A 14215-nucleotide genomic window follows, 5' to 3' on the forward strand; every position below is an offset into this window, starting at 1 on the left:
TCATCAACTCCCAAAACACTCATGTAAATCAGCGTAACAAAACCCTCATCATCTTTCACATATGACTCTAACTGTGCAATGTTCCTTACGTCTGCTAATAAATCTTTTAAGCTCCATGGGTTCTTGTTCAGAGTGATATAGCATCTGGCATATGTACAAAAATTAAATCACAGTTAATACGCATCTCTTCATCAGGGCAACTACAGCAACTGATCTGTTAAATGTTCCTCTTCTCAGTATCATCTACAGCATCTTCCTCACTCCTGATGAAAATTGCACTGGCACATGCAAAACTCTCTTCTTTAACTACACAGCTCTTGAAACTTCCTGGCAGATTAAAACTGTGTGCCGGACCGAGACTCGAACTCGGGACCTTTGCCTTTCGCGGGCAATTTCTCTACCAACTGAGCTACCCAAGCACGACTCACGCCCCGTCCTCAGAGCTCCTGCGAAGCGGAGGAGAGTTTCTGTTAAGTTTGGAAGGTAGGAGACGAGATACTGGCAGAAGTAAAGCTGTGAGGACGGGGCGTGAGTTGTGCTTGGGTGGCTCAGTTGGTAGAGCAATTGCCCGCGAAAGGCAAAGGTCCCGAGTTCGAGTCTCGGTCCGGCACACAGTTTTAATCTGCCACGAAGTTTCATATCAGCGCACACTCCGCTGCAGAGTGAAAATCTCATTCTGGTACACAGCTCTTATATTTCACTGGATCACCTCATGTTGTTATAAAAAAAATGGTTCAAATGGCTCTGAGCACTATGGGACTTAACATCTGTGGTCGTCAATCCCGAGACGGGATTCGAACCTGCGACCGTAGCGGTCACGCGGTTCCAAACTGAAGCGCCTGGAACCCCACGGCCACACCGGCCAGTTGTTGTTATCGATACATCTTTTCAACAGACTGGAGACTAGATATTGCCTCCCTATTCATTTTTGCAATATTTCTCGTTCCCTAAATGCTTTAATGTGCGAAATGTGGTGACATCAGATGACCTACGACTTCTTAAAGTTTCCTGTTCAGTGATGTTATGGTGGACAATTTTTCGTACTAGCTAATGCCCACAAAATATGTAAAAAAATGTACTGTTTAAGTACCGATCCTTCTTTCACTTTTCTCCTTGACGATAGTAAAACTCTATATCGACATTGATTATCATCTGCCGTACTTGTCATTGCTGGTTTTCCTTCCCTTTCTCTGCTTTTGCACTAATCCTCTGTAAGATTAGGTTTTTTGATTTCTTGATGACATTTGTACTGAGGCAGTGGGAAGTCCATGATCTCTCATATCCACTCCTGAGGTGGTTGATAGCGGTGGGATTAACTACTTCACTAGTGTCGGGTGCAAGGGGCAAGCATGCATTCAGGGGCAAACCTTTATTCTGCTCCATGTCAGCCCTTCACCTATTATTCTCTTTTGATTGACAGATTCTTAACCTGTTGTCATACGCCGCATTGTACCAATTGATATGCAAATTAATTAAACTGTGACAGCTCTTTCCAAGAGACCCCTCCCCACTTCCCCTTCCCCCTTGTCATTTCCTACCCGTCCTCCTTTCTCACCCTTCTGAGAACTCCCCTCGCTGATGCAAGTACGCTTTCAGCCCTGAGCTATTCGAATAACCCCATCCCACTCTATAAATCTGATTAATTAATTAAATCAATCAATTAATTAACCCCTCCCCTTTTGGGGAATCCCCCAGCTCTCCCCTCCCACCCCCATCTGGAAACTGGTGGGACTGTGTCAGATAGGAAGAATCTCACGACAGGAAATTTAATTACACCGAAAAGGATATACCGTTTATTTATAAAATTCTATTTGCAGGTATTAGACCTCTCTTGCGCATCATTCTTTGCTGTTTAGGAAGAAGCAGCTCTTGTAAAATGCATCGAAAATAAGTAATCAAATCGATCGCTTTTTTTATTCCGATTGTCAATATAACTCACCGCACGTAGCTACACTCTTAAAAATCTTTCGCACCGACCGCTTTGTCAGGCGGGCCACTTTGCATATTCCCACCCACTCAGGCCCTGCGACTGCTGTCAGTTGCTACACAGCCAACCGACTCCTGTGACACACGGACCAGATGTTGCACTAATCCCTTAACAAAAGCTTCAGGTGGTGGCTAACCTTTGATATTTGATACCCCCCCCCATGAACCATGGACCTTGCCGTTGGTGGGGAGGCTTGCGTGCCTCAGCGATACAGATGGCCGTACCGTAGGTGCAACCACAACGGAGGGGTATCTATTGAGGGGCCAGACAAACGTGTGGTTCCTGAAGAGGGGCAGCAGCCTTTTCAGTAGTTGCAAGGGCAACAGTCTGGATGATTGACTGATCTGGCCTTGTAACAATAACCAAAACGGCCTTGCTGTGTTGCTACTGCGAACGGCTGAAAGCAAGGGGAAACTACGGCAGTAATTTTCCCCGAGGGCATGCAGCTTTACTGTATGATTAAATGATGATGGCGTCCTCTTGTGTAAAATATTCCGGAGGTAAAATTGTCCCCCATTCGGATCTCCGGGCGGGGACTACTCAAGAGGATGTCGTTATCACCAGAAATAAAACTGGCGTTCTACGGATCGGAGCGTGGAATGTCAGATCCCTTAATCGGGCAGGCAGGTTAGAAAATTTAAAAAGGGAAATGGATAGGTTAAAGTTAGATATAGTGGGAATTAGTGAAGTTCGGTGGCAGGAGGAACAAGACTTCTGGTCAGGTGACTACAGGGTTATAAACACAAAATCAAATAGTGGTAAAGCAGAAGTAGGTTTAATAATGAATAGGAAAATAGGAATGCGGGTAAGCTACTGCAAACAGCATAGTGAACGCATTATTGTGGCCAAGATAGATACGAAGCCCACACCTACTACAGTAGTAGAAGTTTATATGCCAACTAGCTCTGCAGATGATGAAGAAATTGAAGAAATGTATGATGAAATAAAAGAAATTATTCAGATAGTGAAGGAAGACGAAAATTTAATAGTCATGGGTGACTGGAATTCGGTAGTAGGAAAAGGGAGAGAAGGAAACGTAGTAAGCAGAACTTAATCATAGCTAACACTTGGTTCAAGAATCATAAAAGTAGGCTGTATACATGGAAGAAGCCTGGAGATGCTGACAGGTTTCAGATAGATTATATAATGGTAAAACAGAGATTTAGGAACCAGGTTTTAAATTGCAAGACATTTCCAGGGGCAGATGTGGACTCTGACCACAATCTATTGGCTATGACCTGTAGATTAAAACTGAAGAAACTGCAAAAAGGTGGGAATTTAAAAAGATGGGACCTGGACAAACTGAAAGAACCAGAGGTTGTAAAGAGTTTCAGGGAGAGCATAAGGGAACATTTGACAGGAATGGGGGAAAGAAATACAGTAGAAGAAGAATGGGTAGCTTTGAGGGATGAAGTAGTGAAGGCAGCAGAGGATCAAATAGGTAAAAAGACGAGAGCTAGTAGAAATCCTTGGTAACAGTAGAAATATTGAATTTAATTGGTGAAAGGAGAAAATATAAAAATGCAGTAAATGAAGCAGGCAAAAAGGAATACAAACGTCTCAAAAATGAGATCGACTGGAAGTGCAAATTGGCTAATCAGGGATGGCTAGAGGACAAATGTAAGGATGTAGAAGCTTATCTCACTAGGAGTAAGATAGATACTGCCTACAGGAAAATTAAAGAGACCTTTGGAGATAAGAGAACCACTTGTATGAACATCAAGAGCTCAGATGGAAACCCAGTTCTAAGCAAAGAAGGGAAAGCAGAAAGGTGGAAGGAGTATGTAGAGGGTCTGTACAAGGCGATGTAGTTGAGGACAATATTATGGAAATGGAAGAGGATGTAGATGAAGATGAAATGGGAGATACGATACTGCGTGAAGAGTTTGACAGAGCACTGAAAGACCTGAGACGAAACAAGACCCCGGAGTAGACAACATTCCATTGGAACTACTGGCGGCCTTGGAAGAGCCAGTCCTGACAAAACTCTACCATCTGGTGAGCAAGATGTATGATACAGGCGAAATACCCTCAGACTTCAAGAAGAATATAATAATTCCAATCCCAAAGAAAGCAGGCGTCGACAGATGCGAAAATTACCGAACTATCAGTTTAATAAGTCACAGTTGCAAAATACTAACGCGAATTCTTTACAGACGAAAGGAAAAACTAGTAGAAGCCGACCTCGGGGATGATCAGTTTGGATTCCGTAGAAATGTTGGAACACGTGAGGTAGTACTGACCCTACGACTTATCTTAGAAGCTAGATTATGGAAGGGCAAACCTACGTTTCTAGCATTTGTAGACTTAGATAGAGCTTTTGACAATGTTGACTGGAATACTCTCTTTCAAATTCTGAAGGTGGCAGGGGTAAAATACAGGGAGCGAAAGGCTATTTACAATTTGTACAGAAACCAAATGGCAGTTATAAGAGTCGAGGGACATGAAAGGGAAGCAGTGGTTGGGAAGGGAGTGAGACAGGGTTGTAGTCTCTCCCCGATGTTATTCAAGCTGTATATTGAGCAAGCAGTGAAGGAAGCAAAAGAAAAATTCGGAGTAGGTATTAAAATCCATGGAGAAGAAATAAAAACTTCGAGGTTCGCCGATGACATTGTAATTCTGTCAGAGACAGCAAAGGACTTGGAAGAGCAGTTGAATGGAATGGATAGTGTCTTGAAAGGAGGATACAAGATGAACATCAACAAAAGCAAAACGAGGATAATGGAACGTAGTCGAATTAAGTCGAGTGATGCTGAGGGAATTATATTAGGAAATGAGACACTTAAAGTAGTAAAGGAGTTTTGCTATTTGGGGAGCAAAATAACTGATGATGGTCGAAGTAGAGAGGATATAAAATGTAGACTGGCAATGGCAAGGAAAGCGTTTCTGCAGAAGAGAAATTTGTTAACATCGAATATAGATTTAAGTGTCAGGAAGTCATTTCTGAAAGTATTTGTGTGGAGTGTAGCCATGTATGGATGTGAAACATGGACGATAAATAGTTTAGACAAGAGGAGAATAGAAGCTTTCGAAATGTGGTGCTACAGAAGAATACCGAAGATTAGATGGGTAGATCACGTAACTAATGAGGAAGTATTGAATAGGATTGGGGAGAAGAGAAGTTTGTGGCACAACTTGACCGGAAGAAGGGATCGGTTGATAGGACATGTTCTGAGGCATCAAGGGATCACCAATTTAGTATTGGAGGGCAGCATGGAGGGTAAATATCGTAGAGGGAGACCAAGAGATGAATACACTAAGCAGATTCAGAAGGATGTAGGTTGCAGTAGGTACTGGGAGATGAAGAAACTTGCACAGGATAGAGTAGCATGGAGAGCTGCATCAAACCAGTCTCAGGACTGAAGACCACAACAACAACACCTGTGAAATTCCCCCCCCCCCCCCTCTCTCTCTCTCACGTGGTCACACATTGGCTTGGTCACTGCTGGACCAGCACACACCACTGGTCGTGGTCGGACCGAACTACAAATAAAGTGGCGTTTACCTGGTAAACCCCAGCAGTGAATGTCTTGGGTATTCCCTCACTCCCAGATTGATTGACTAATTAATTCGTATTGGTGGATACTAAGACTGATATTTGGTGGGTCTCGATCCTGCAATCACTTGGTTTCCAAACCATTCTGTATTTTACCCCCTTGTCGTCTATCAGCGGATGCTGGCACATTTAGGCAATTTGGTAGGAAGTCTATAACATTGGAGGCAGCTGAAAGTTTCAAATTTCGGTTCATTTGAGTGCTATGTTGTTAAACAATGTGCGGAGGGATTGGACTGGTGTGTCTGCTAGCAATAACACTATTGGAAAGAATAAATTGATCTAATGGGAAATTTATGCTGCAATTAGGTTTTTGAAGCACTTTATAATCCGTAAGTTCGTTCCCTCAGCTTCTCCTGGATGAGGAATGAGCAGCACAAGAACGAGGATGAGGAGGAGGAGGAGGAAGGAAGGAAGGGATAGTAACAACGAAAACCAATGCCACCTTCTGCTGCAAGACAGAGTCCACTGGGCTGCACTGAGAAGCAGTAAACACCACACAGTTAAACCTTGTTCCATTCTCTAGAGGTAGTTGTCATGGATAGATGTTGGAGATCACTGAAACACTCGTACATCCTGCTTGCTCATGCTCCGATGCACACACGCAGTGCACCAATCGCCTCATACGCAGCCAATGCCAATGCTCAGAGGTGGGAGAAAATTGTCGCTGTGACCACAGTGGTGGATCTTTGTGCATTCCAGAGTGCACCATACAAGGCCATGGAGGGCATCTGGGGGTGATTGGAGTGATACGAATTTGCCTGTCATCAATATGTCCAGTGCCAACACTTGTCAGTCATCGATATTGAATCTTCTCAAATATCCACATAAAAATCAGAGAATTCATGCAATACATGTGATCGCGGAGACAGCCCAATGCATACTGATTATTAGTTCGCTATTAAGCTATCCAGAGTGCACCGTCACTTGCCTCTGCAGCTGTGGGCAAGAACTGGCTAGCTGGCTGGTGGGAACTTTTCTTTGTACCCGTCGCTCGTGAGAGCCTTCAGCCGAAAACGTCCATACGTTCTGGCCAGAGACTACCTCCACCATGTGCCGCACATGCCAAACGGTGTCGTTCCAGGAAACCAGTCACATACTTATCACTGTAATTACTATTAAATATTACGATTGCAAGACCAATTTGATGATATCCAACAATGAGCAGAGTATCAGAAGTAGCTCCTCCCAATGGCTGTGGCTCTGGAAATAACAATATCTATATCCTTCTTCTGACTGGACATAATTTTACACCCAAAACCCTTCACCCTCTTTAAATCTAACAGTGCACTGAAATCACACTCTCCCACGTTACATCCATACCTCCCTTACCACTGGAGTCAATTTCGTATCACATATTGGAAAAATGACCACAGTAACTTTACACCCCAACACAAGCATTATAAAACTGCATATCACAGCGAATCTATCACACATCTCCTGCTAAGTATAAAACTTCATGAATAACAGAATGCACCAAACAATGTTAATTTAAAATCCGCGATAAGTGGACATGCTTCATTTCTTTTTCTTGTGAGAGGTGCCAGTGTATTTTAGGAGGAGAGACGTAATCGTCAAATAAGCGAGCAGGTATTAAAAATGCGATCACAATGACCATGTTATTGCCACCCTGCATAAAAAGCTGTCTCGTTTCAACAGGCACACACAAGTATCACTAACGACATCCATGTTAAATACTATACAGGCTTTATAAATCGAAGCATGGTATTAATTCTGAATGAAGTGGTCTTCCACAAATATACTGCAACAATGAATATAGATGGTGATCGTGGGGTATACATTAACATATGGAAAGTGCGGGTTCACGTTGCCAGCAGTGTAAGCTCTTAATGACATCACCCTTATCACCGAATTTAGAAAGTGATTCGTGGTGGAACGTGGTATTTGCAACTCCCTCTTGCTGCTTCTGGATATTTACCACACTAATAATCAGTATTTGTAACGCATTGTCCCTTGATATCATATGGACAGTGTAACAGAGGTTCTGCGATACATCCTTGGGGTTTAGGCAAGGGAGGATGATGGTTGATTGAGAATGATCGCATACAGTAGATCGTGTGCTATGTGAGGAATCACTTAAAAATGCAATGCCAGATTGAAGTCATAAGAAATGTCCAAAATCCTACGACAAATATACTAGATTTTCAGATCTTTCTGGTAGAAATAATGTCTGTGATTTGGAATCAAGTCTCTCCATTTAACCACATACTTGCGTCAGATGAGATGGAGATGTCTTTGAATGATTGCAGTCACAGATGAATCATATTTGTGACACTCTCGTATCTCGAAATGAGTCACCTTTTTCTAACACACATGCTAAGCACCACATGCAGCAAAACTCCTGTATGGTTGTAGACAGTCTATCTGCATCTTGTAACTGTTCCTCAGTCTGTGCCCCATGCTTGCTGCAGATTTGTTCATGTGATTATTCTAATTTAAGTTGGAACTGAGCGGAAGCCAGATTGTGCTGTATCTAAGACCTCCTGCATCCTGTGGAGAGCCAGGATGAGCTGAGTTAATTCAACAGGAATGTGTTTTGACCACTCGGTGGAAATGGGAAGATGTTGTCACAGCTCAGCCAACCGTGTATGATGTGTAAGGCCAGCGCCAAACGAAGGTTTCTTCTGCAACACAAGGCAGTAGAAAAGACAGTTCAAGCAATTACAGCGTTGTTTCTTATTGGGAATATTAGGAACACTCCACATTGTATGGGAACTGGAAGAAGGAAGAGGATTTTGCTACTGCACTGCTGTGCTTCTCCTAAATACATACAGTTACCACAGTCCTAAGGAGATATGTGTCATTCAGGGTGCAAGCATATCTATCACCCAAACATTCATTCTATCCTCATTATTTTGTGCTGTCTAATAGAGAAAGACTACAAACTATAAAAACTCCACTAATGTACCCAGTAGGAAACTCAAAAAGATTTTGCCATTTGCTTCTCTTCCCACATGTCTAAAACAAATACTATCTGCATGGTAACATCAAACATAGGGGGCGATCCTATTAAATGTACACTAGAGCAGGTGGCCAGTGATCAAAGATGCTCGCACAGGCCAGTATAAAGTTTCATCAGCTGCACTGTAGGAGTTCCATATCCTACAGACTATTAATTGCTAGAGAGGTTCTTTTGGTTGTTCTTTCATAAGCACTTTGATACACTGTTTTCCTGCTGTAACACATCCAAGCAGTGTATGACTACAGCTTTGTACACCACCATACATTTTGTTTTTCCACCATGACTTCAAGGACTGTGTAAGGTGCTAAACCGACATTAACACGTTTCGATCGATTGGCTCTGACAGAAAGCTGGACATCACATGGTATAAACCATGCTGCTCCTGCAACGCACTGGATGACGGAAATAAAAGAGAGAGGCAGTGTCTTTTATTGAAAAAATCATCACAATGTATGGAAACTGGAAGAGTTTTCGGCATTGTGGAGCATTTTCACAGCTGCCTGAAGGTGATGATCTCTACATTTAATTTTTTCACATTGATATGATAGCTGCTGCTCAGCTGTCCCATTTTGAAGAGATCAAGGGCATTGCTTCCTTATATTGTAGCCATGTATGCGATCACAGTTTCAGTACTGGCCATCCCTGAACGATGTCTCTCTCTCAGTCTGAAACAAGTTGTGTCAATAAATCATTACATGGTAATCAACAGCATACCAGTTGATGGATGGTGTGGAAAAGATACCATCAACAAGGGACAATGTACCATAAGAAGTACCACAGTTGACAGTGCGATCAATTTTAGCAATTTTACCAGTTTTTCCATAATTTCGACACTGACCAATGACACGGCAACATGCTTACTAATTTCTGTGTCATTGCTAAACTACCCTGTACTGCTTTGTGTGTACCATATACCAGATTTTGGATGTAGATAGATGACTGTGCAGTATGTCCATTTATGTTTAATTCTTGAATATATACACCAGCATATGCCAGACAGTGGCCTATAACAATGCACTTAAGTTATCTATAGATATCTAGCACTTCGATCAAAGTGCATAGTTTACAATTATGAACACGATCTTTCCCTACATGGATACGAGACACAGAGTATTCTTGCATTCTTAGTATAAATTTGGAGATTGAAAGATCTGCCCACTTTGTTCTTGACTAATCTCCTTACAGCAGTGTTGCTGATTTAATTTACAGCTGACCAGAAGTAGGACAGTCTATACCTACCACATGTCTTGTGAAGGAACAGAGCGAGTTAAGTCCATAACTAGTGTTCAGTGAAGACTGTTCCATATCAGTCCTACTCATGGTACCCATTCAAGTGCACAAGATCTCTCCAGATGCTCATGTGTCGAAGCAATTAGCACCCATTATCAGTGTGTAGTAAGTATGAGAGTGTTGTGATGATACAACAACAGATAGTAATGTCTAGTTAATGCATGATGGAGCCGCAGATGGATGGCGTCTGAAACATTTTATGTAAATCAACTGTGCTATTAGTTCTAAAGTATTGTCTGGGGTCAGTATCAAGAAGATGTTGGCAAGAGTGAAATGATCATAGAAGATAAACACATACATTCCTAAGGCTACACAATTCTGCACTTAAATACTTTATAATGTTAAAGTCATACAGTTCCTGAAATATTAGTCATGCTGAGTGCAATGCTCTTAATACTCTAACGCAGGACATATATGTCCAACATCTAAGATACATACACTGCGAGTTTTCTATCCGACTCACTATGGTGACAAACTTTAAGATGATAAAACCACTTCCTTCTACACCAAAGAAAAACATCGATTCTTTGTGATACATGCAAAATATATCTTTCTAGAGGTATATAGTACCTACTGTTCATATACAAATACGGTTCAGAAGTTATACTATGCTCGCATCAGTACTGTAAAATGATGGTCAGCAATCGAAAGCGCCTCTTGCAATGAAACAAACACACAGCAGGGGTGTTAGAACGTGAAATTACACGCAATGCTGCATTAACTCTGTAAACAGGAAAACTGTCAAGCAAATGCGTACCTAGTGTTTGCAAGACCTGACGAACTCCCATCACTAACTTAGAATCTCTGCAGCTAATGTAACTAAAGACATGATTTGTATCCAAGATCTGGCAGAGAAATGGAGTACTTTGCATAGATCGCTATTCAAATAGAGCAGGGTGTTAAAATAGGTTTGAAATCGTGATTACGTAGGCTTTCCCGGCGTAATAAGTCTTGAAAGTCTCTTCGGGTTTGCTGCCGGATCCTAAAATCAACTTGACTCGATATTTCGGCGATCCAACTGGTCGCCACTTCAGGAAAATGCTGCTTCTGCTGATGAGTCCGCTGAGAACTGACGCCAGGTTGCAAATCGACGTCCTATATAGGCCACCGTTCAGTACACGGCGCATGCGCCGCCGATCACGGTTTCTGCCTTCCAAAACAGGGACGTGGCGCCGCCCTTAGTGAAACACTGCTGGCAACGATACATCGCAATCAAGGCCGCACCGAAGAACGTTCAATTTTGATGCGAGATAATACAGGATTCCACGTCTTGCTAAGAGGAAACCCATTGTCTCTGTTGGTTAAATTATCAGCCAACCTAATTTCAATCGCCTCTTTATAGACACTGTTCCAAAAACGGGAAATGTTAGCAACAACCACAGTTTCATCAAATTTCATATTGTGTCCCTCATTTAGGCAGTTACTGAACGTTCTTCGGGGCGTCCTTGATTGCGATACATCGTTGCCAGCAGTGTTTCACTAAGGGCGGCGCCACCTCCCTGTCTTGGAAGGCAGAAACCGTGACGGGCGGCGCATGCGCCGTGTACTGAACGGTGGCCTATATAGGACGTCGATTTGCAACCTGGCGTCAGTTTTCAGCGGGACTCATCAGCAGAGGCAGCATTTTCCTGATGATGGCGACCAGTTGGATCGCAGAAATATCGAGTCAAGTTGATTTTAGGATCCGGCAGCAAACCCGAAGAGACTTTCAGGGTTTTAAATCTATGGACATGATTAATCACACATGCATTAGAAGCCCTCGGCAGTCTCTGGTTTGGAGACATTTGCTGTTAACGATTGCAGGTAGATAGCACACTAAGTCACATGCAGGACATGCAGTTGCATGCAAGTCGATCGCAAGTTATACCACACAACTGATGCGCCCTGAGAGAACCATAGAAAAAAATGATTAAATGCATCGTAAATAACCCACATCAACATCTCCCTCTCTCCAGAATGCATTATCAGCCTAATCATATATCATTAAAACCCCTCTCAACCGATCAGTCCATCTAGTTTCTATCATCCTTTAACGCAGATCCATGTCAGTTTAGAGTCAGACAGTTCTCTTTTCCAGGAAAGTGTCAAAGATAGCAGTCAACTTGCATGTATCACCATTACCTCAACAGACATACAGTAGAATGTTGTTCACCATACTGCAACTGTTCTGTATGGTATTTGTAAGCTGACACTGCATGGTTGTGATTGGTGGAGAGTACAGAGAAACACATTACGAATACTGTTTGTTAGGATTTAAAACATATAAACAGTCTTGCACAGGATCAAACACACGATCCATTCTATAGTTGTATATTGCAGTCCCAAAATCGATAACGTGGTTGCCAATAATTTTGGGGTCACACCTGGGCTTGTGATCCAACATACATAAATTCATTACTCTAGATTTGGTGGTCATCCATGCTAAACAATCTATTCCAGCCGTATTATTGCTGTCCATGAAAAAGACTGCGTCCCTAGCTCCTGGTGCTTCGATGTCAAATTTTTCTAGTATTCCTCTTGCTGTCACATAATCATCCCCCCCCCCCCCCCCCCTGTAGAACAATGTAGCTGCACCAAGCAGAGACATGCACGTACTCCTTCATTCCCCATCAATTGTCCCTCATTTTGGTGTATTTCCCCTCAATTTATACGTACTTTCCGTCATTTTTCGTAATTTCATCGATTTTATGTTATTTTTGCCCATGTGATCTCGACATTACTTCTTACCACATATTCTAAAATAGCTTGTAAATGTAGTACAGTTGTCAACACACAACGCAACCACACCATTTTTATGTGCAGATGGTATAGTATACAACTGTACTTGAACACATCTACATACCTCCAACGACATGTTCGACAGTTGGTGCATTTGCTCTGTTTTCTCTATGTCTGTGTCTGTGCATGTGTCACAGATGGCTCCCATAACCCAGGGTGTACCTGAGTTAGTGTTCAAGTGTAGATACGCCACAGTTACGTCCAGAGCGTCGTTCATACGCGGATCCACAATACATTACGTCCAGGATAGGGTTAGAAGGTCGATCCACCACTCTCCAAATATGTATTCAGTGTCTGAATATGGATCCAATGGCGGGAGGACTGGGTCATGGGAGCCATCTGTGACACACACACGTAGACACAGACATACAGAAAACAGAGCAAAAGCACTGCACCTATAGAATATGTGGTTCGAAGTGACTGGATGCATTCGAGTAAAGCACTAAACTATATCATCCGAGAGAAAAATAATGAATTTGCGCTGTGTGTTGACAACTGTACTAAATTTACAAGCAAATTCAGAATATGTGGCTACAAGTGATGTCATGATGTCATGACCACATTGGCAGAAGACACATACAATCGAGAAAATTACACAAATTGACGGATAATACGTATAAATTGAGGGAAAATGCAGGGAAATTGAGGGGCTTGAGGGAGTACTAGATGTCGTCTGATAGGTGCAGAAAAAACCTTGAATATGAGAATTACTATGTGGCAGCAAGAGGAATACGAGAAAAAGTTGACCAGAATCAGGGAAATAGTTATTTTTCTAACAGTCACTTTTTTTAAGTTTGTGACAGGTTTTTCTGAGGTATCGTGAACCCTATGTATACATTTGCTTGACAGCTGTTCTGTTTACAAAGTTAATGCAGTGTGGCATGTAATTTCGTGTGCCAATCATCGCTGCTATGCGACTGTCTGTTTCCTTGTAAGAAGCATTTTCCTTTGCTGAGGATCGTTTTATAGGACTTATGTGAGTATAGCATAATTTCTGAACTGTAATCAGTCCGCAGCTCGTGGTCGTGCGGTAGCGTTCTCGCTTCCCATGCCCGGGTTCCCGGGTTCGATTCCCGGCGGGGTCAGGGATTTTCTCTGCCTCGTGATGACTGGGTGTTGTGTGCTGTCCTTAGGTTAGTTACGTTTAAGTAGTTCTAAGTTCTAGGGGATTGATGACCATAGATGTTAAGTCCCATAGTGCTCAGAGCCATTAGAACCATCTGAACTGTAATCGGATGTGAACAGTGTTATGCGCCTCCAGAAACCTATATTGTGCATGTATCACAGAAAATATATGTTATTCTTTTTGGTGTAGAAGGGGCCACACCAGGACATGAGCGCGCAGGATGTGCATGTGTTTGAGCAATCTCTGACATCTAGCCATGACAACTCCTGCTTTGGAAGGGAACAAGGTTTAAGTTGTGGTGTTTACGGAATGAAATGAGGTTTATGTGTGTGATGTTTACTGCTTCCCAATTCAGTCAGTGGACTCTCTGTTGCAGCAGAAAGGTAGCAGTGGTAGTCATTGTTGTTACTATCCCCTGACATTCTCATTCTTTATCCTGTTGTAGTTGAGTGAACCAACTTAGGGGTTATACAGTGCATTAAAAACCTAGCTGCATCA

The 14215-nt window shown here is 42.5% G+C and overlaps 1 non-coding gene across 1 annotated transcript; it reads left to right on the plus strand.

Annotated features, from left to right (window-relative positions):
* Positions 1-536: 536 nt before the first annotated feature.
* On the plus strand, positions 537-611 carry Trnas-cga. Its single transcript has one exon. It is a non-coding gene; the product is annotated as a tRNA-Ser (tRNA).
* The last annotated feature ends 13604 nt before the right edge of the window (positions 612-14215 follow it).

Source organism: Schistocerca americana, chromosome 1, assembly GCF_021461395.2.
Source record: "Schistocerca americana isolate TAMUIC-IGC-003095 chromosome 1, iqSchAmer2.1, whole genome shotgun sequence".
Classification (NCBI taxonomy): Eukaryota; Metazoa; Arthropoda; class Insecta; order Orthoptera; family Acrididae; genus Schistocerca; species Schistocerca americana.